The sequence below is a fragment of the Phalacrocorax aristotelis genome, chromosome 1, assembly GCF_949628215.1.
Source record: "Phalacrocorax aristotelis chromosome 1, bGulAri2.1, whole genome shotgun sequence".
NCBI lineage: Eukaryota > Metazoa > Chordata > Aves > Suliformes > Phalacrocoracidae > Phalacrocorax > Phalacrocorax aristotelis.
The window spans coordinates 190,597,289-190,621,190 of NC_134276.1; the positions used below are offsets into that span (position 1 = coordinate 190,597,289).

At 38.5% G+C, this 23,902-nt stretch overlaps 1 protein-coding gene across 1 annotated transcript in view; it reads right to left on the bottom strand.

Annotated features, from left to right (window-relative positions):
- The window catches only part of TFEC (transcription factor EC), a 70,222-nt gene extending 47,083 nt beyond the window's left edge, over positions 1 to 23,139 (bottom strand). The window contains exon 1 of the mRNA XM_075081105.1: positions 23,076 to 23,139. The gene's annotated coding sequence lies outside the window, so the exon portion shown is untranslated. The remainder of the gene's footprint in view (positions 1 to 23,075) is intronic.
- Between the last annotated feature and the right edge of the window lie 763 nt (positions 23,140 to 23,902).

The window sequence follows — 23,902 nt, forward strand, 5'->3', positions numbered from 1 at the left end:
ATAAAAGCATGTGTGATTATGTCAATTAATTACTTAAGCTAAACACAGTAATTAATTTTTAAATGTGAATATTTTTCTTATTGGAACTTTGATCTGACTAGATGAGACCTTCTCCATTAATATGCATGAAGAGAGAACACAAAGCAAAAGACATCCAGTCTGGCAACTCACAGCTGTGTTTAGCTGATGCCTTATAGTAGCTTTCAAGTTAAGAAAAAATTCTCATGTGACTCTAATGCACTATTTTTCATCTTATTTAACCTTTGACATCATATTCATCAGGAACATATGAATGTTCTTTCAAGGGTGAAGAGACTGAAGAAGAAATTTTAAAGTTCTTTGACAAAGGCCATGTCTTCAACAATGACTACTGCTTCTGTATTTTGGTATCTCAATGTCTAAAAATAGCTGATAATTATAAATATGGGTAGGATGGGAGCAATCGGAAATTCTCCTCCACACTGCCAACCATTATGAAAACCAACAAGAAAGTGGGAGCAAAAGAACTGCAGAAAAGACTTTGCAGAAACCAGTGCTGGGTAAGGAAACTCTCTGCACAGCATAGGCAGCAGAATAGCATTTGTCTCGGGGAGAGAAAGGCAGCAGAGCTCTCAGGGCTGTGGCTATTAGAGGCTAGATCTTAGAGCTAGCCATTTCCTGTCAAATCCCTGTGTAGACGCAGGGATTTTGATAGCATTTCCCTATTGTGGCTTTCTCTAGCCCTCACTGGGCATTGATGGAGCTCAGTCCTTTCAGGTATTTTTCTGTGCTAACCTCCTTGTGCAATCAGAAATGAGTTGGGGGAAGCCAACTACCTGCACTGAGCAGCTACAGAGACATTATCAAAGCAAGCACTTCCATTTGCGCCAGTATACCTGAGACACTCTTGGCTTCTTAATTGAACTCCTGCAGTTAAGATACACACAGCTCTGATGGCTCCTTATCCATCACTAGCTTGACTTCTGAAGAAAGGATCCCTAAGGTCTTAAGGCCAGCTTGTCATGTTTTAAAATAACAATGAGTCTCGATGACTTTGTGGTCTTCACTGGCAGAAAAGACTCAAGTTCTTAACATTGCACTATAAAAACAGCCTATAAAGTTAAGCAAAGCAAACTACAGGAAGTATTTTTACAAAACTATCCCTTTGATTTAAGTTAGAATTTAAGCTGAAAATCTAAACTGTGAATAAAACCAACCACTATAGCTAATAGGCCACACAAGCATAACAGTGGACTGCAATGAAATTATGAAACCCCAGCTACTATCCTCACTTTGACTTTGCACAGTGACCCTGTCCATGCTCTCATTGATTCATGACATCTGTGAATATAATAAATCTTTACTGTTCCAGTTCCTCTTTATTGTTGGTATTATTAAAGGACAGTGAATGTGACTCTTGCATTTGAAGAATGGAAAGAAACTTTTTGTATGGCTAGCTATGCTTAAAGAGCTAGGTCCTATTACCTTTACTTAACTGCTTGTCTCTATCTCCAGAAGTCATTCAAATTAGGTCAGTGAATAAGACACTATTAAATGGAGAAGAGTGTATCACACACATACTCAAGGAAAATCAGTTTTCAATATGAAAAGTACAATCATCTGGTTTTTAGTTAAAAATCACCTGCTAATGAACTTCCACCAATGCAGTTTGTTAGGTCCTTACAGAAGAAACAGAATAGCAGCATTAAAAGTTCTGTATTTTTCAACTGCAACAACTAAAAGAGTTCCATAAAAATTACAGTTATAGCAGCATAGGAAATCTGCAACTAGATTGATGTACTGTATTCAGAGATTCAAGATTTTCTGACAAATATTGTACATCAAAAAGAAAACTACTCCAAAATAGAGGATTGATATAACACAGGCTGATACAGGGATCACAATAATGAAAATGCTTGCAGAGATCAAAGTTTATGTTTTAATATCAGCATTCTTAACTATTTAACTTAAGATGAAGGCACTCAGAAAAAAGATAAAAGATGACTGTATTATGAAGAGCCATATAATCTATTTTCCTATTGGTAGGCAAAGTCTGGAATACAGGTCTAACATTGGAGAGAACCAGTAGGCATGTGTACTACCTTTAGGAGTAGATGAGAAAGTCAGGTGGCTGAACTTCAAAATGAGTGAACCAAAAGAAGCAAGATCACTCGTATAATGGCTATGTTAGTAAATGCCTGAATAGCTTCAAAAGACTCTGATTTGTTCTTTGATTTCTAATTGTTTTCGTTCGACAACTCTCATTTTCTCACTTGTATCTCACTTTAAAGATTAAAAGAACAGAGAGAGAAGTCAGCCTTAAAAAGTGTGAAGGGGGAGCATGGAGTAACAAGTTTCTCATTGTGTGCTACACATTTTTTCTGGCCTCCCAGGTGAGCAGACACTGTATCATTTGAGTTGCAGTGATGACAGTAATATCCCTTCTGTTCAGTTACAGACAGCAAAACAATCCTAGAAGCTGGATCTGAAAAGTGTATTTTCCTGGTATGTAATGGTATGGACATCAAATATAATGTGGAAAAAGGTACTGATGGTAAAATTGTAAGCAGAGGAAATAGTACTTTGGCATTTGAGTATAGTGATATTTCTGAGGGAGGAGTGTGTCTTTTTTGTCCTCACTTCTTCATTCTATTGGACAAGTAGTGTTTGCACACAAATAATAATATTTCTAATGTGCTTTCCAGTAACTTAGTCATGTTTTGGCAGCACAAGTTGAAGAAAAAGACAGAACCTGAACACAGTAAGCTTACCTCTGGTGCTCTATTATTCTTCAAAAATAAAGTGTAAAAGGTTTAGTGATTTTGGATAAAACCACCAGTTTTGCCTATTTCTAATATGAAAGATTCATGACTGTATACCAAGGGGACTACATAAACTTCCCCAAAAAAACTGAAACCCATTGGTTGGAAAGCATGATCGGTTTGTTAAAAGTGGTAAAAATTTCACCACCAGATGACAGCACTGCTTGTTACTGACCCCTTTTTGTGTGTGTCAGTCCTCCATAGTTTTGAAAACAAACTGTACCGGGGCATGCACCCCCCAGCCCATGCACTGCAAGAATGGAGGAAACAAAGCCAGTGGCATAAGGTGGTTTGGTGAGGTAGTCACATCAGGGAAGCTAATCTCTTGGACAAGTTATTTTAAGTCTGTGAAGGGTTATAGCTTCTGTGAAGACACAGACAAAACCAGCTTCAGCCTAAGAAATGTGCCCTCTATTGCTTTCCTCAGAAAGCATTCCTCAGAATGACAAAAAGGGCAAAGGCAGAAGCTTTCAAAGTAGGCTTCTTAGGTTCAGCTTCACAACACAGTTTTTGTGAAATCAAGGCAGCAACAAAATTTTGAGGCAGCTTAGGATCTGGCCACACAGTGTGCTTTCCTACAAGGGAGGCGATTGCATTAGCTGACAGCAGTAGGTGACGTTTCCGTCAAAAACAGGAATGGCGCATCAAGGACGGCTATATGAGAAAAAAGAGGCAAATGTTTCATATCAGTTGTTAAGAACTTTTTTTGTTAAATCCACCCGGTCCATTTTGTGTTCAAATATGTTTTACAGCTGTAAGTGTCAATGAGTCTGACGATCTTTGTGCTTCAGGATGCGGTTGGCATGCTGAAGCCATGGGGCTAGCAAACATTACTTTCAGTACCTGAACACCAGCTACAAATCAGTATATTCTTTCAGCAATACACTTCCACTTACGTTCTGAGACTAGTAACAGTAGACTTACAGTGTAGTAATTATGTAGTCTTTAACAATTTCGTAGGAATTCTTTTTGCCACTATTCTTACAAATAAGAGTTAAAGAGCTTAGCTGCAAGTGAAAAAAAACACCTAATATTACCAGAAATTATAATGAATATAAACTTTTACTTAAAATTGTATAATTTATTTTGAGGAGTTTTTTCTGAACTATAGCTTTGCATGTTTGAGTCTGAAAAGGTACTTTTCAGCATAACACCGAAGAATATCCCCTAAAGAGGAGAAGGGAAGCTGAGAAATCGTTCAGAGAACACTTACGGAGTGCAAGGCTCCAAACACTTATGTTTTGCTGTACTCTGCAGTTGACTGGAAATCTCACAAAAATAACATAATTGGTACTTTCAGTACTGAACCGAGCAAGCAGTCTTGCCTTTTGATGTTTATTTAAACTAATCTTAGTTCGCAACATGTTCCATTCAGCAGTAACCCAATTAGCCAAAAAAAAGAAAAAGATAAGATATTAACACCGTTTCTAACATACAACAGATCAAAATTCAGTTCCTTTTAGAATTACTTGAATTCTGAAATCAGCCTTAAAAACCTTTAGAACAAGAACTGCTGTAGAAACACCATAAGTAGAATCAAAAGGCAGCCCAGCAGAAACAAGTACATGTCCTTCAGTGTTAGAGTTGTACTTTACAGCATTTCCATTTCAATTCAGGTGCAAAAAACATTTGCGCACTTAGTAGACACCACAGAATAGGAACTGGAGGAGTGATATTAAGGTAAGCTCAAACTATTCCACAGGTTTCAGCCAATATCTGCTAAATAAAAACATGTTAATTAACAAAAGATGATTGATTTTGCTGGGATTAATCAAGAGAAACTCCCACTTAGTTTAAATGAGAGTTCCGTGTGAATATGGAATTAAAGATTACTACTGGTAAGTCATTATTAAGAGCATTAATTATAAGCTGTATTGTACAGAATAAGTATTTCAAATGCAATGGTCCTAATGTGGAAAGGAATGTACAAGTTAAAAATAAGTTAAGTTAGAATTGCCTAGAAAAATGATTGTCATAGCTATGTATCTGTGTGAAACCTTTCTGCCCCCCAAATTAATATTTTTGGTTGAAAGTAAGAATATTTAATAATGATAACAGTATTTTAAAGAGTCTTCAGTGTGTTGCCACAGAACTTTCAGCAGGAAAACACGTCGCAGTGTTTGTACTGCAACAAAGTGGTGTGTGGTGAATGTTAACGCTAAAATTTAGCAAGTGAGTTTATTAGTATTAACACATTTATTTAATTATCAAATGAGTTAATTAGCATTTAACAGCATCATCAGTAGGCCATGTTATGGAAAGAAGGCAAACACTAGTCTCTCTGGTCTGCCTTTAAGAAGATGGCAGGTAAAACTCTGATTCCGTCACACATGCTATATAAAGCAAGAACCGATTAGCCTGATTTTCATCACACAGTTAAAGTGCAGAAACACTGGTTTGCCAGCATAGTTACCTACCGGCTGTGGCTGGATTTCTATCAGTTTTATCACCTCTACAAAACAGCATCACCCCAGAGCCCAGGTACCCGAACACAGCAGGGCAAACAAGAAAAGACTAGTACAAATCTGGCCATGAATAATGTATGTCGCTGATTATGTGTATCCAGTTGGTTTGAGGGAGAGAAAGAAGAAGTGGTTCATAAGGGTATTTCCTTAACTCTGGCTGGAATTTCAGTTAAAGAAGAAGAAATGATACAGCACTTTTAAGGAAAGAAACTTCCTATTTGTGTCTTAAATGCATCATTAACCGAAGAATTGATGCTGAAAGAAACCAATATCATCATAATGTGGCCATGTTAGCAGTTTCCTTCAATGGTTCTGTCAGTCTGTCATCAGTGTTGCCATTCAAAAGGCCACAAAGCCTAAACACAGAGGCAGAACTCTTCCTATTGCAATCTTTTATTATCATAATCTAGAATGAGCTAATTATCTTTAACATTAAATGCTAGGGTTATTCTCAACCCAGTTTAGAGTCCCAGTTTACTCAGTACTGTTTCAAAGTAGACTAACAACACAGTTCACCGAGATTTAATTGGGCTCATCACCTCTACCTTGGCTGTATGTAGAGCATGTAAGCCAGCTACATTTTGGTAACACCCTTATTTTTCTCAGTCATGTCCAGATTTTATCTTTACATTGGTGAGCCTCAGGACCATTCCACTGAATTAACGGATGCATAAATACTTGCCAGACTGGGGAAGGCTTTCTTACAGAAAACAGACCAAAAGAACAGTATAGGTAACTGTGGCCTCAGAGCCTCAGACTGTAGCCGTGCTGGTCTCTGAGCTGTTTGTTTGCCTTGTCCCTCCTTCTTTGACCACAGCTGCATGAGTGCACAGCTCACTGTTACAGTCAGGATGGTCTCTATAATGGGCAAGAGTATCCTTCCCTAAAGATTATGAAATCCCACTACTTGAAGTGCAGAATTCCTGCTGTCCCTCCCCACAGTTGGATTGCCATCAGAAGAATTTAGCTTGTCACATTAATCCATGAGTTTCCAGCCCAGCTAAATTTAACCCACATTTTCATTTCCTGAAGCAAGATTTTCATGCCAACTATTAAAGTTTCGTTGTCACTTCCAAAGGTACACTTTACATTATTGTAGATTTTCTCTCTTCAAACACATTTATAGTGCAGCTGAGTTGAAATTTACATTTGACAAGGTAAGTGAAAAGGTCCTTTTCAATTATATCACCAACCCCCCTTTTCTCCTGCACGAAGGTCTCCATAAACCTTGAATGAGAAACTAAGCATAGCAGTATCAACGGAGAATACTCAAGTCACTTGAGATTTACAGATGGCATTATCCTCCTATTTGCTGGAAAGCTTTGAGGCAATGTTCAGAGTAGTGGGAAGAGCAGGAAATGCTGACTCAGGATGAATAGGTGCAAAACAAGAACTGGGTTTAATATGATTACAAAAGAGGAAGACACTATGACTAAGAAAAATTACAAAAGTTAGACCAACTGGCTAGATTAGGCTGATAATGCAAGTAGAAAAAATTAGGGCTCAGTAAAAAGCTATCAGAAGACTAAGCAACAGAAAGAACATTAAGTTCAGTTTCTACTTAGAAGGTATTTTGGATGCCCCTCTATTCCTAGCCAGAATACTTGAAAGCAAAAATAAAACCCTTCATCAAGAAAATAGGTAGAATAAAACTGTGAAGGAAAAGAAAGATGAGTCTGTCATCATAATGAAAACTAAACAATCTTAGAAGAAGAAAAGGAAAACCAAGATAAGGCAATTACACAAGCTGGGAAGTAGACAAAACAATAACAACCAGAGAATGCTGGAACATATTAATAAGAAATTTAGATCCTATTCCAGTTTTCTAGTGGATAGTTTACCTAGGTGCCAAGTCTAAAACTGGCCCTGGCAATAAGCAGCACAAAGCAGTGCTGCCATAATAAACATAAAGGTTTGGAGTTCCCAGTTTGGCACAAGAAAATGTCCTGGGTGGTTATGTATGTTTATGGTTATGTATGTTTAACTATTAAACAAAACAAAGAAATAGAACATGTTCAACATAAAAACAAGCTTGGATGCAGAAAATCCTGATTAGCTCACTTGCTGTATTTACACAGAACAAAGGGTCCTGATGTTACTCCTGGAGCTGAAGAGACCACAGGATTACATCAGCCAGAAAGCCCTTTGCCAGCGTGGACTGGGGATCATACAAAAGACTACCAGCAAAACAAGAAACAGGCTTTTGACCATCTTATGGATCCAAAGTAGATCTAGTTGTTTCATTGCTAGGGTTTTCTTCAAGATGGCAAATTTTGGACCACGCAGTGAATAGGCAGGCAAATAATGTAAAGCCTAAACTGCTTCATTAAAGCAAATCCCAGGCTATCCTCCCTCATAGACCAGAAGGCAGTACCAGTAGTAGGTTCACTGTTTGGAGAATGTACACAGAAACTTATTTGAAATAGATTTTATGTCAAAGTGTGCAAGGTGAGTGTCCACTGTACAAAAACTGCCATGGATGGTAGAGGAAAGGTATCTCATGGAAGAGCAGCCCTGGGCAACTGCTAATTCGGTTACTAACCATACTTCAAATACTCAGAAGTGAGTGACCTGGGAATTTTTTGGGCTGAGGATTTGGTAAAAGCCACAGAAAACTCCATGGAAAACAGTTCTCTCAATCCCAGTATATAGAACTCAATTTCAGTGTATGGGGTGTCCAGTAGTCCTAGGATTTAGACTTCAGTAATAAGTCTGTATTTATAAGAGAGACAAACATGGATATTAGTTTCTTAAACCTACCTTTAAAGCCCAGCGTCTGGGAGGTCTGATATAAGACACTGATTTCTTTGGTGTGACCGATATGGAAAAAAGTCTTTGCATAGAAGCAAGACAGGTTAAAATGATTCGTGGTACCAGTGACTGCTCCACAGTAAAATTCTAAGTCCTGTTCCTGTAGGCTTCATGTCTGGACACTGTCTCTGAAGAAAATATGTGGAGGGTAAGCAAAAGAGAAAGGTCGTAAGAAGGTAAAAACAGAGGGTTACAGTAAGAAGTGGCCTGCACAGCAGTAGGAAATAGACGTCTACATAAAAACCACTGTATACAGAGATCTTTCACACTCTGATCATTCCAGAGGTCATTCCAGATTCTGCTTAACAGCTATACAGTAAGATCAACCAGTATTAAAATAGAGTCTATCAAGTATTGCAGATTAGAAGAACAAGTGACTGTCCAGGATTGTGACCTTCTCTACTAGAGATCAATGGGAATTGAAGGTCATGTCTCCATCCTCCTGAGTTTGAACTTTGTAGCTTTAACAACACATTGAAGAGAGAAGGTGGACACAAAAGCTGTAGTTGATTTGAGGTAGGGTGAAGAAATAAATAAATATTAAATATTAATTCTCAAGAATCATTTGGTTCCTTCCATTTTTCTGTTCCTCTAGAAATTTTTGTGGTTGCATAGTTTTTGATTCCATGGTTAAATAGTTTTTATTTAACCTACTTATTTCCAATTCCCAAATTTCCCCTTAGCTAAGTAGGAGCTTACTTTGTCTCCACTTACTTCCATCTCACTGGGGGTGGGGGTGAAAGTGGGGGGATCGTTTGGTTTTGTTTAATCACCGCTTATTGGTACAAGAATGTCTTTATCCTTGCTAATACCTTTCTAGACCCTGATCCTGCAACTACCTACACTTTTCCTATTTTATCCTACAAAGGGCTTTCACTGATTTCAGGGAAATACTCACGTGGACGATTCCTTGTAGGACTGAAGTTTTAAGCAGTAATTGTCAAGGGCATCCTGCATTAGTGAGCTATGAAAAAAGTCCTTAAGGAGTATACCACACTTTGGTTGTGCAACAAAGAAGTCATATTTTATATCTATTTACGTTACTGAGAATTGATCATAAAATTTTGACTAGCCAAAGGACATGTATATCTTGGAAGAAGCAAGATGACAAGCTGGCATTTCTTGGCTTAAATTAACATTCTTTAACCACCAGACCGTGTTGTGGCTCCACTACACTGGGTTTTCCTGAATACAGCAAAACAGTCATGCCATTCATAGGAAAATCACTCTTTCCACAACACTTGCCAGTAATTTAAATTACAGTGGATTGGCACTTAGGAGTTCTGTGAATTCAGTCCTTGACCTTGCTACTTTTTCCCTATGTGGTCTTGAGCAAAATATTTAATCTATGTTCCTTGATAAATGTGAATAATAGTAGGTTTTTATCACTACTACTATATATTTTTCATTTTGAAAAAAATTTTGGGGCAAGAATTATTTTGGTCCTATTGGGACAATGGCACCACCTCTTCACTGGGACCTTTAGTTGAAACATTTCTACTACTACTAATAATAATCATCATCATCATCATCATCATCATCTCTTACTTATCCCAGTTAAAAAAACAGACTATGCAATTTCATTTTTCAAGGTAAGACATATGGTTTGAACCTAAATATAAAAACTCAGTCTTTTCTCTTGTATGATAACCAGTTAATCTCTGTTAGTAGACTAGTAGTTTATGGACAAAACTAGATATGCAAGTATTTTCTTACCAATATAAGATCTCTTCTCCCAGAGTTCCTGTAACAGCTCATTAGAAACTGAATTTTTGCATCACAAGAAAATTGTTTGCAGCCTACGTTTTTGGGTTTTTTTTAAGTAGTGAAAAATGTTTGCTCTAATGTGTTTACAGTGTAAACACCCATGCAGGGTATTTTGTTCATCTATAAGGGCTTGACAAGAGTATATAGAAGTCTGGATATACTTTCTTGGTTTGTTCTTTTATTGATAGACTTGATGTTTCTATCCTTAACCAGAAATGTCTTGCCTGCTCATGTTTATGCAAAAGAGATTTTTTTGGAAAAGAAAAAAAAAAGAGGTACTGTAACATCAGAAGGAAACATCAAAGGACTAGTGGCAACATCTTAAGGCTTTTATCAAAGTAGTGAGGGAATGCATTAAAGTAACAATATAGGTAGCTTACAAATGATAGGGCTATCAAATTCAACAGTATGTCTGATGAACCTACAGGACACATTTTTACATGCATTCTTTGTTTTAAAAGAAAGAGTGGAACAGTGGTTTTGCTTTTAAAACTGAGAGAAATATTAAAAAAATTTTTAGACCCAGGGCTTCAGGTTGTGTCAATTAATGCAGCTGCAGTGGAGTCTAAGGCAGCCAAGCCCACTTACACTTGGTGACAAGTTACACTTTTATATTTTTTTAAAGTCAGTGTCTTCAACACAAAAGAAAATTATTTGTTTTGGGCTTTTTATTCCTCTCCACTTTTGTACCTATATGAGAGTTGAGTAACAGAATACTGGGATCTGGCCTGATGAAGAAGTGGTGTAGATAGTTCTAGTAGCTCAGAACAAGTCTGCTCTGAAATGGTGGAGCATGTACACAAAATTTCTTTCTGTCAACCCTGCTTCCCAAAAGTATTTCAAGAATCTCTAAGTTGGCTTCACTTATTAGGAAAATGCAATTCGCTGTTTCTTATTTAACCCTAAAACTTGCATTTAAAAAGCTTTGTTCATACAAGTAGCAGAACGATCACCATGTGAAAAACTCCAGAACTGAGTGAATTATACACAGTCTCACCTCGACCCCAAGCCCTGTGTGGAGCACAGCTGCCTGTTCTGTTCAGATTTATGGCTTTTGCAGCCTGCTGTAGGAAAAAATATGGATCATGAATCTAACCTAGGAAGACAGGGATCCTATCCCAGTCCCTGGAGTAGTAGCCAGCTACGAGTCCCAGCTAACCCCAGACCCAGACACCACAACTTGTGGTCCCAGCAAGTCCACTGACTGGTCCTAATATTTCACTAATGCTCACTGCCATTGAGAGGCAAAAAGGCTTCATACTTTGGGGGATAATAACCACTCACCAGTTTTACAGCTAAAATAACTGGGAGTTCATATGTAGCTGGGATTAGAACCTAGTTCTGGCCTACGTGTGTGTGTGTGTGTGTATATAATATATACACTTTTTTTTTTTTAAAGCCCAGTCTCTGCCAGTGTCATACCAAGAGTTTAGAAGTAAACATCAAGACAACATACAGGCAGACATGGAAACAATTAATTTCCGTAAGAAGAGATCTGGCCATTTACTTCATGAGAAGAGTACACGTAAAATAATGTTCTGGGTTTTGTTCTTGCAAGTTATTCCTGCTGGATCTTTATTACAGCAGTTATGTTTTTTGGAACCATTGAACCCTGGTCAAGAAGGACAAGGAAGAGACAACAAAAGTTCAGCATCACTATACTTCCTCTGCATGTTTGCTTCACCCCCCAGTGATGTACCGTGAGTGTGTTACTCTGTGTTAGGTGATGTAGAGATGCTAAGCAGCTGCTTTCTATCGATTTGCAGCTCTTACATGTTCTGTGGATCTGCAGGCTGTAAATTCACAAGCAGCTGCATGTGGAGGTAAAAAGCAATAGATAAGAATTAGCATAGGGACTTGGAAATAATGGACAGAATCATAAACTTCAGCTGCTGGAGTTTTACTGCAAAGCACAGAATTTAGAAAAAATCTGATTATTTGTATTTACAGTGTCATTTTTATTTCCTTTTTAATACGGGCACTGTCTTTTTCAGTATAGTGTGTGACAGAGTGAGAGTGTATCTGAGGCTGGTAGCAATGCCTATATAGCCAGAAAGCAGAAGACTTTCCTGGGTCAGGAGGCCAAAATTCAGAAGGTAGTTATCATTCCTGAAAGCATAACACTGAAGCTCCTGGGAAAATCAGGACATTTGCTTATATGCATCAGGTCTTCAGACTGATTAATGCTAACTACAGCAGAGATTTATGGACGTTTCTTTCTAATAGCTCTTCCGTGATCCCAATACAAGATGATTTTCATACATCCCAACTCTCTCTTCACAAGCTCTCCACCCATTTATACTACAAAATGTCAGCAGGCCAAAGTTGACCATTAAACCTTATTATTATTTATTTATTGCAATACAGCAGCAGAGAGGAGCCATGGTAGAGCACAAGCAAGGAATGAAAAGGGGTTCCAGGCCATCATCGCCACTTATACCTACCTCCTACCATCTCGGCAGCCCAGCACCTACAATCCACTTGATCCCTGCAGCTGCACTGCATGGACACTCAGTAGCCATGTTGTTCCTAAAAGCCTGTGATATATCAGATACCCCTCATGCTATACAATTCTCAAACTCAGAACAAAAGTTCAGGCGAGTTACGGGTTGCTCAGGAGGCACAATCAGCCAATAGTTGTAACCACCAGCTTTACAACGTGGCAGATTTTCTGCTTTTTGAACATGACTAGATATTTTTGAGCTCCCAGAGTACGACTCTGATTTTGAAATAAACTCTGAAAGTCTTGTTTCTGTAATACTGGTAAAGAATCCAATATATAAAAACCTCTTTGTTAAAACTAAGGAAGTCAAAAGGGCTGAGAAATTTGAAAAATACCCATTTATGTCTATTGGAGCACTTTATTAGGATCTCACAGATTTATGAAAGAAGTAATAATAAATAGAGCTCTGAAATAACAAGAAAGAGAGCAGGACTGAGAGACTGGGAATACACATTCAGGGCCTATTAATTGCCTTGCTATATGGTCTTCCGTGCTTGTAGGAAACCATGTTTTAGACACATTCATGGAGATATCCAGCAAAGATCATGATACTCTTTCCAGTAGGATTACTCATACACCTGCAACAGCTAATGAAATAATGTCAACTTTTTATGAATATTCAGAGTGCTTTTGTTAATAAAAAAAAGAAGGCATTATAATAGCCAGCCATTATGTAGGCTGGCACCAACAGTTCAACTTTTCTAACAGAAAAAAAAAATTGTGTGTGAATTGTATTGCTCATGAAAGTGAGACAGAAGTAGGCAGAAGGCAAGCAGACACCGCAAACACTTGCATCCCACCTGAGGCTCCACCTGGAACACCAGTTATTCAATTACCAGGGCTTACCTCTACAGTCCACACAATCTTATGCAGCATTTGCACAATAGGACTATGTGGCTAAGGACTAGTTAATATATGTAGCCAGTTTTTCAAAACTACAGCACATTTGTGGACCTACATCTTTCAGCATAGGAATTCTGAAAAAATAACACTCAATAAGATCAAGACCAACAAAAAATATTGTCCACTAATAGGCTTAGATCCAAAATGTTATGCAAAGTCTTACATTCCCACCACAAGTATATCAACAGGGATTCAGTTTCTAAATGTATCTAAGAGGCATGGTAAACATACAAAGGCACAGTGACTCCTGCTTAAGGAGTCACGCTGAACTCTAGAAGAACAGCTCCTGTCATTCTAGAGAAAGCAGTGTGGATAAGCTGCTATTTATGAAAAAGGCTGTCTCTGGCAGTCTCACTTGCCCTGCAAAAGGTGGTTTTCATTTCTAGATGAGGGAATTCTGAATTCAGATACCTAAAGAGGTGTAGATACCATACAGCTGAGCAGGCAGTGCCTAACTTGAAGATACCTGCCACTCCCTTCCCCCTCCACCCTCCCTTCCAAATGAGAGCTTTGTCCCTGAGCATAGAGAAAAGGCAGACAGACAGACATTTAGAGCATTGAGAAGATTAATTTATATTTTTTTTCTAATTGGAGATTACGCACTTATCAGAATTCCTCCTCATGACTGAATGAACTGAATTAAATTGCAATGACATAATTATGTAATATTCTATTTCACAAAAAAGAAGTCTACTAAACAGTTCTCTATAAATCAAAGTGCCTATTATTATTGGTGGGTTTGTCTCTTATTCTGACCTTTTCCATAAATATTCTTCCTGTACAGGCTATCTTTTCAGATCCAGCCCTACCATGGTGCTGATAACAGATCCCACAGCGGGAGATGACCAAGCTTTAGGGCAGGTCAACACAGCTGACCTTTACTCAACTGTAAAAGAAAATCTCCTTCCCATCTTTCTGTTCAGTAAAGAATGAGTAACTGAAATAATCTTAAATGGCAATTTATAGAAAGAATATATAAAATATACAAATACATATGTATATATTTCTCTCTGTTTCTCATACATGCCTTCCTATAGATGGGCAAACACACAGAGTGCTTTTAAAGCAGAGAAAAAGACTTGTGGTTTATCTCAAATCTCTCCATGCACTTGAGTTTCTCATCTTATTACATTAATTAATCTTATTGGCTTCAACATGTATTTTTAATATCCTGAAATGAAAAAGTGAGGTCTATTAAGATTACTGATACTTCTAAATTAGCCTTCCCCTCAAACTGAGACAAAAGTCTGCCTTCTTTGTGTGCTTCAAACTATGAGCTCAGTTCCCTGCTCACTCTCACCACTCTTCCACCAGTTAGACTCTGTAGACAACAAAAGCTTTCTTAGAACAGGGCAAGAGGAGTCAGCCCTACTAATCAGTCAATAATCAGCAAATACAAAAGCTGAGAAACACAGCTTTAATGAGCATAAGACATATCTAAATAAACCATACCCAAGCACCTGAAGTAAGTACATACAGCCACTAACTACTCATGCAGTCAAAACTCTGAGGTGGGTCAAGCACTATTTAAATTCCTACCAAGTGAAAATAAGATGCAAAAACTTCAAGGGCGACTTTGACAACCCTAATGAACGCTGACTGACACATGGAAATAACAATCCTGACATCACTTCACAGAATCATAGAACCATAGAATCAGAGAATGGTTTGGGTTGGAAGGGACCTTTAGAGGTCATCTAGTCCAACCCCCCTGCAGTGAGCAGGGACATCTTCAACTAGATCTGGTTGCTCAGAGCCCCGTCTAACCTCACCTTGAATGTCTGTAGGGATGGGGACTCCACAACCTCTCTGGGCAACCTGTGCCAGTGCTTCACCACCCTCATTGTAAAAAAATTCTTCCTTAAACATAATCTGAATCTACCCTCCTTTAGTTTAAAACCATTACCCCTTGTCCTATCACCACAGGCCCTACTAAAAAGTCTGTCCCCATCTTTCTTATAAGCCCCCTTTAAATATCGAAAGGCCCCAGGAAGGTCTCCCCAGAGCCTTCTTTTTTTTCTAAGCTAAAAAAACCCAACTCTCACAGCTTTTCTTCACAGGAGAGGTGTTCCATCCCTCAGATCATTTTTGTGGGCCTCCTCTGGACCCGCTCCAACAGGTCCATGTCCTTCCTGTGCTGAGGGCTCCAGAGCTGGACACAGCGCTGCAGGTGCGGTCTCACCAGAGCAGAGCAGAGGGGCAGAATCACCTCCCTCAACCTGCTGGTCACGCTTCTTTTGATGCAGCCCAGGATACAGTTGGTCTTCTGGGCTGCAAGTGCACATTGTTGGCTCATGTCCAGCTTTTCATCCACTTCCGAGCTTGTGGATGGAGCAAAATATTCAGACACATGACCTTTGAGAGTTGTGTTTCACTTTTTCTTTAGAACACTCAGTGCAAATGAACTACTTACAAGTACAGAAATTCACCACCTTGGAAAGCTATATTGGGTAAAAAATACCATAGACAGTGGCCACACTCAGGAACACTTCTAGCTAGGTTTCCAAATGTCAACTTAGAGGGGGAAGTCTGGACATAAGACAATCTTAACTCAGGCATTAAAGACCATGTGCAGACATGACACACGAAGCTAGCATTAAATACATGTTTATGCTATCCTAGACATCTGTTCAGGCACCTGGGGAGTAAGGAGCTTTGAATTTCTTTGTCAAAATTAAATTAATTAGCATGCTAACTCTCATAGATGCAAGTGACCTGTAACATGAATTGCATGATAGTATTCATTAGATTTTTTTTTATCCTGCTAAACCTGAAAATATGCACACTTTAAAAAACCCAGCAAAATGTAACACTGACATTTAAGTCAGAGAACAAAGGCCACTATAGCAGAAGAAAGTTAGGATCACTCTCTGAATCTCCTTTGTCCTGGACACAGGGAGCAGCTTCATGTTCTGTACAGACACAAGTACTTTAAGGAAATGTGAGAGTCAGCAGAAAGAGGAGTCAGTGTGGATCTTTATCATGCAAAGAGAAACATGACTGTTCGATGCAAACTGATGAGAATTACCCTGCTTTGTGAGCTTTTGTGCATACTCTCAATCCCACTGTTAGTTTTTATGAGGATTACAAGAGTTTGGCAATTTATTAGTTCTTATCATGTTACATTATTCTGGTCTTTCTAGAAGTAGTTGAACTATCACTTCCACCAACTCTAATTATATATTCTAGAAGCATTAGTGTAATTTGAAAAGCAATGTGTTTGTCACGTCCCATCATCTGAACAAGAAAGCTCTATTCCATGCTCCAGTTTGATCACTCTTTAAATAATTTTTGTGGTAGCCAGTAAAACCCAATTCCTAAACATACCCTAAACACCGCTGTGGACCTGTGTTTTAATCCTGTCTCATGAATTAAATGTATATATACATCTCTAGTCAGAGTTTGTTTTGGTCACTTAACCTTGAGTTCCCATGGGTTTTGGATGAATCAGGCTCAGCTTAGGCAGCTCAAGATAACATAATAATGGAAAAATAGTCCAATTTATCTACTTGTCTCAAGTAGTGTCCATTTTCAGGTATTCAGGAAAAGGAAAGGAAAATATATGATCATGAGGGCAGCCATACAGACAATCCAAATAACAATGGGATTCACTGAGCTGAAAGTTAGTGACTGGCAACTTCCAGCTGAAAGTTAGTGATTGTGAAGTAGGAACTTCTGAACAGGAGCTCTCTGAAGATGTTTTACTTTAATGTTCCATAACATTCATTTATGAATATTCCTCACTTGCACAAAGTCTGCATATCTGTAGTGATAAATTCCACAGGCATATAAAGTTATGTTCAAAAACCTTAAATAACAACAACGTTCCTATGACATTTTTTATTTCATTGACACTTTTCCTTGCACCTGTTTGACGAAAAGGAGCAAAAAAGCAAGGGTACTCCCAGACTTTCAATAGCTGATGAATATGTATGCCTTTAAAGCTATCTTATTTAATATAATTTCATAAAGTTGTTTAAATTTTCCAAGTATGAAACTATGATTGTCCTCATTGTCACGCACTCTTGGCAGAGCTCCCTAACATAAAACTGTAACATAATTTCTCCTCAGCTAAAATTTAAAATAAAATGGTAGTGGTATGAATTCAGAAATAGGAAAGTGGAGAAAAACAAAGAAGTCAATAGAATTAACATGAAAGAAAATCTTTAAAATTAAAGTCCTGGGAAAAAATTGATAGAAAAATGTTTGTGCATAAAAATAGTCAATTTTAAACAATATTCAAACAAAGAGAAAAAAATTGTTTCAATTATTTTCTGACATAAATAACTGTGGTAATTCCAAAAACTGAATTTACAAGAATTAAATGTTGTCATTATGTATGAGGTTACATTATTAAATGTAACAGGAAATCTACAGTTTGGATCTAACCCTGTAGAAAGGCTTTTTATCATTTAAACATGATTTGAAGGAGAGGGAGGCTCTCCTGCATGTTTCTGTGTTCTATTTCATCTTTAATTTAACCCTTTGAGCATCTTGCAGAATGAACGGGAGTCATGTGCATCAAAGAAAAATATAAATTTTATTAATTCAGTTTGGGTAAAAAGTCGGAGTATTTCAACTTGCTATCATGTTAGTAACTATAAAGATAAACTAAAATTTCTGTTGGTATTTATAATTGGTTGGACATCTTTTTCAAGGACTTCACTATAAAGCATGAGAAGCTACAAACCTGATCAAACAGCTGTAGGCGCTAAGGTAATATATACACTCCCTTTACCTGCGAGAGCCACAGGTAATTCCAGAATTATTTACTTTTCAGTGGAGACAGACAGTATTTAGGTTCTCCTTTGCTCAAGGATTCTTTTAAGAAAGAGTAACTTTCCCTCCAGCCACTGAACAGCTCATGGGTGCTCTGAGCAGCAACCCCAACATCATCCACTCCAAGAGGGAGCAGAAAACACCCCAGAGGAATTTGGCACACATGTGGCAGAGTCAATCCCAGTTGCCTGTGGTTCCCTAAATAAACTGGGAAACAGCTAAATACTGAGATATGAGCCTCACACCTATCACCACCCACCTCAAGATATCCCTCCTTGAGTGGGGTCTCAAGCACTCAGATACCAGCAGCAGGAATTATTTTACCCCTACAATATTTATGGAAACAGAACTTGAAATTTTCCCATGCTGCAGTAGAAAGGCTTTGTTTTATCATCATTAAATATATTAATGCCAATGAGCTACAGATGTTGTCAATTATAGGGCTTTGGAGTTATCCCACATGAATAAGGTAAATGACCATCCTTATCTTTGTATGCTGGTCACACTGACTGAGATCATGACTTGCTATAACTCATTTCATTAAATCCTGAGATATAGTAGTTGAGTATCTAGATCCCTTTAATTAAAGTTTATATGGCATCATAATTTATACAACAAAAAATTGAGCTGTCTTTACCAAAGTTCTGCAAGAAAGATAGCCTAACATCAGCAATTAAAACTGAACAGAGGCCACCCTTACATTGAGTTGACAGTGGACTCTAAGAAAAAGTAGTCTGAGTCATGCCATTATTGCTCAAAGTCATTACATTTCACTGCCCTATTTTTAGACTTTTTTTTTTTTAAATAGATGTCAAGCCCAGAGACTGAAGATTGAGGAAAGATAAGATGAAAAAGAACATTGAAGTTTTTAATTAGAAGACTCATTTTAGAACAGGAAGGCAAAATTTACTTGGTTCACAGGTTTAAGTAAACATCTGGAATCCTGGTGTTTTTAAATGTTATTGACATCCTTCTTTTAATTTTGTCCTACAAATCATCCCTAATTCTCATCTTTTGAGTCTTCCGTCTCATCCATGTTTCTGTTGGGTGGTGAATTGCCTGGTTTTGAAACTATTTTCACTTTGTTTCTGCTTTCCCTGCTTTTTTTCCCAGTGTGGGACGCATCTAATGTTGAGGACTGTCAATATAGTCCACTGACCCCTTGTATTTACATTCACATACCACCTATGATGCAGCTAAAGCAACTGCATTTCTGCAAAAAGCAAAATTAGAAGAATATTTCATGCTTATCAGGCATACTGATTACATTTAGCCAATGGAAATTGATAAAAAGTGCAAAGTGATCTGAAAGGTATTTACACATTTCTAACCCATAACCTGTGTGTAATAAATTATGAATTTCCTCTTATAGCACTTTCATTGTCAGTTATTCATTATCATTAATATGTAATAATCAGAAAAAAATCCCCTTGTTTATTTGGCCATTTTCAGATCAGTACAAGTGAGAAAAACTGCAGTAGAGTCCGTTGCTGAACTGGTTTGCAGTGGAACTGCATTTGGGTCACTGTATCCATTAAACTGGTTCTGAAACTGGCTGCAAAACAGGCTGAACATTTTCTGAGGGCCTGTTTATCTTGCAAAACTTTCAGCACTTCCTTTTTCGGATTAGGCTGTGAAGCGTGAGAAGTCTCCTCTCATCCTTCCTTCTCCCCTTCCCCACCCTCAGGCTTTTAGTTATTGCTTAAGACTCTGGCTTAACAAGGAAGTTCGGAGGAGCATGGCAAAACTAGTAACAGACTAGATTAAAATGGATCCAAGGTACATGGTGAAATACTTTGTCTCAGGACAGCAAGGGTATATTCCCATGCAGTGACGGGGTCACTTTGGCCAATTCCTGCACTTCTCTGTGCAGTCCTTCTGCTGCACTTTTGCCTGCCTTCCCTAGATAAACGATAAATTCTTCAAGGCAAGCCCTATATCTTGCCATGTATTTTTACCTGATGGGATTCATCTTGCCCAAGTTTAGACACTTCAAAGTTAGACATTGCTACCTGAGATGATCCTCTCACTGGAGAGAAATCTCCAGGAGATGATTTGTTTGACCAGCTGTAGACAGCTAACTGAGGTCTGAACAGAGGTTTCCTGAGTTCTCTCCCCTACCCCGTTTGTTATGAAGGCAACCTGGCATCAGTAACTCAGGCTAAGACATCCAACTTCTGGACACAGACATGAGAGCACATAAAGTCTCTCTAATACAGCCTGTGTGACCATTTAGACATTTAATACAACCCTAAGTAAAGTTTTGTCTGAATTTGGTCGGATTTGCTTTAGTTGAGCAGATTTACTCTTCATTTCAAAGTCACAACTCTTTAAACACCCAAAAAAGGGGAAAATTATTTTCTGCTGCAATATCTCACTTCATCTCCTAAAGCCTTTGCAGCACATCCAGCCATGCCGGGAGGTGAAGAGTGGGATTCCACTCATGCAAAGGTGGGCAGTTGGATTGAACACCCTCTGAAGAAAGGAGGCTTTGAAACATCCTGTGAAACTGAGGAAAACAACAAGTATTTCCTACGACGTGTAGCCTGAGATTTGAGAAGCAGCTTCCCCTTAAACTACACTTAATTTTTTCCTGAAAGAAACATCAAACCAACAGGTTTTGAACACACCTATATAGTCTCTGCCAAAATGAAAAGTTGATCCCAATAGGTATGGCTGGTTGACCAGTGAGGTCATTTTGCACTTCTCTGTGCCTGGTTTTGCAAGCACTCCTTTACTGAACCACGTATAATTATCACTTGCAGGAAAGAGTTTGTCCGGTTCCCAGTCTTGTGCTGACAACAGCCTGCAGCCTTCTGCTGCTTCCTCTGCTTTCACGACTCAGCAGAATTTGTCCCATTGGAACAAGGCTAGTTACAGGCAGATGTGACCACGACATTGCTCAGACCAGATTACCTATTGTCTAGAAGGGCAACATATTGGTGCAGTCCCAAGAAGCCTCCAAATGTAACAGAATGACTGTGAAAAAAATCCTGGGCCTCTTCCCACTTGCTCACCACTTACTGCTTCAAGGTGGCTTTGCAGCACTCTGGTGACAAAACCTTCCTATGCCTTTGTGCAAAAGGATGTGCAAAAGAGATGCTCTCTTTCTCTTCTGGTGCAGGGAAGACAACTGCTAGGGAAAATTTACAGTCTTGTGCACTGGCAGTACAACTCCATAAAGGTGAAGCAACTTAGACTGTTGGAAAAAACACGGCACACCAGGGCAAGGCACAGCTCAAGGGAAAACTTGCCTTTCACTGACCTGGTTTAGAAACTTCTAATTTGCACCTTGATTTTCCTAAATGCATTTGCATTTAAAACTGTGTACACCCTCACACCTGCATTCATCCAACACGACCAGCTATCCGGGAGCAGAGCACTTAAGTGCACGTCTAGTAAGCAAGTGTTATTCCCCAAGGCTGGTGGTCACATTTGTCTTCTCCCACTCAGCAAAGGTGTTGGGCATTCTTGAGGTTGAGGGGCATGCAGGATGTCAATATCAAGAGAAAAGAATGTCTTCAAATCTAATGTTGTTACCATTAGTTTTTGCTATGTTTCTTCCATATAAATGCATGTCGGTTCCAGAATAGTTGTTTTGGATTAAATTAGGGAGTTGTGTCCTCACTATGTCTAAAACAGGCTCTGTGTTAGATCTTGCTTCTCCACAAAAGACAACTGGCTTAGCCCAGATGCCAAACTTCTAGAACAACGCAGATAAGAGGAGCTAATAGGAGCAGCTTTATAATATGACTTGGGATATATAAGTATGGATTTTTAAAATTTACCTTGATTTAAAATTAGCTATCTAAATTAGTACTCAGTCCTATCAGTTGCCACAGTAGTACCAGAATACATTTGTGTATAGCTCTCTAAAAGTCAATTGCTCCCCTCAGCACTGCAGGGAGCATATTGACTTCGATGTGAAATTATAAATTCAGGATATTCTTGAGAGAACCACAAAAGTGACTCAACAATGCCAGTCCCCACTGATCTTATTGTAGACCATGCTCTTAAATCACTTTCAGGCTTTGAAAATTCATCTATATTTTGGACATCTAAATTTGAAAGATTCGTCCATGACCGTGGAGGAAAAAAACCAAGTACGATTAAATTCTTTAGATACCAAATAGTAATTATAGGTTTGAGAGACAGAGAGGCGTTATTGTTTTTTCCCTTAGATCAGTGGTTTTTATTTTCCTTTCCCTTGAGGACAAATCATCTATATTTAGAATCAAGTTTTTATGGTAGAGAGTTTAATCGTGAATAAATATAGCTGCCTATATATCCATATACATGGACTTAACATCTGTACATACATGATTGTTAAAGTCCCCATAGTTCTAAACATTATTTCATAATTAAAAATAAAATGGAAGAGGGGAAGGGGTAAACTACATAATGGAAAAAGATGATGTGATGTAAATATTTTTTGAATACAGTCATGCTCTGCGTTTGTCAGAAAAACTTCCACTGAACTACAGAAGCTTTGTGTAAATAAGCAGTAAAGAGCATGTACCATTTTATATAGTACAAAAAATTTAATTTTATACAACTGGGAAATTAAATCTTCTTGTCTCCTCAGAAAGCAGTTTATTAAGTCAATGGTCTAACTTAAACCCGGTTAGCTATGGTGCAATGCTATGGCTATAGAAGTACAATAGTCTAATTGTAATGCAGTCCAAATCCAGATGGCATTGAAAATATCTTTTTAACCAACCAGTTCCTGCCACAAAAATACACTGCAAGTTCAATGGCAGTTAAAATAGCAGTTAAAATACAAGCATTAAAATCGATTATTAATGACTACACAGTTAAGCCCTGTTGTGCAGTTGCTGCTCTCACACGCTCCCACCGGGAAGCAGGGTGCAGGCTGCCAGGCTGGGATGGGCGCTCAGGCTCTTCCCAGGGCTGCACCACTGCTGCGAGGCCATGCACCCTCTTCTGCAGTCCCTGAACACAGGTTAGACCCTGCCAGTTGTTGTCCCCACTACCAAGAAGCAGAATGATCCCTGGAGGCAGGTACTTGCCTGTCCCCGTACTCACCCTAGTTCTTTACCCATTCTGCGGGTGTCAGATGTGACCAGCCTGCTGGAGGTCAGTAACGCCGAGGGAAGCAAGCACCCAGGGGTTTCACAGATCCTGCTTCCCTTCCCATGAAGGGTGGGGGCAAGGTTCGCCTCTTAAGGAACTACTAGAAATTTGGTTCTATATTTGACTTTCGATGGCTGTTAAAGACAATTGCTCAGGGCAAAGTTTGCATAAGACCACGTTCTCCTCACAAACAAAACATGTTTTTTGGAACTGGGGTGGAAAGTTTAGCTATTACATTAACAGCTTTAAAATTCTCAGTAATATACAAGAAAACTTGCCCCAAAAGCTATAGCATAGTAATATTCCATGTACCAAGACAAAATTAATACGAGATGAGATGACTCTTTCATCACAGCAGGGAGACTCGAGAGAAAAAGCCCTGAATATGGATCAAGGTTCTGGGTATTTAAAAGGGCAACTCAGGTTTATGTGGTGTTGAAGACATGTTTATCTTGGATTGAGATTAAAAAGTTCTGTAATCAGGATAGGCTCTTGTAATGCAATGATTTCCTCCAAATTGTGAATAACTTGAAATTATGCTAAGTCCCCTAAGGCTTTTTTTTTTTCTCCTTAAAGTAGGGCCTATATGCTAAACCCTTGAGGGAGGTAATTTTGTCTCTTTTAAGCCCAGTTTTTATAGCTGTTGTGAATGCTATGGGCATATTTGAATCTTCACATTCAAATACTTTCAAAGGTGGGAGTTACATCCCTGAGCCCTCTTCAGGAAACACCCATTTTCTCTCATGCTGTATTATTCTCTGTGTAACAGTAGATTAAAG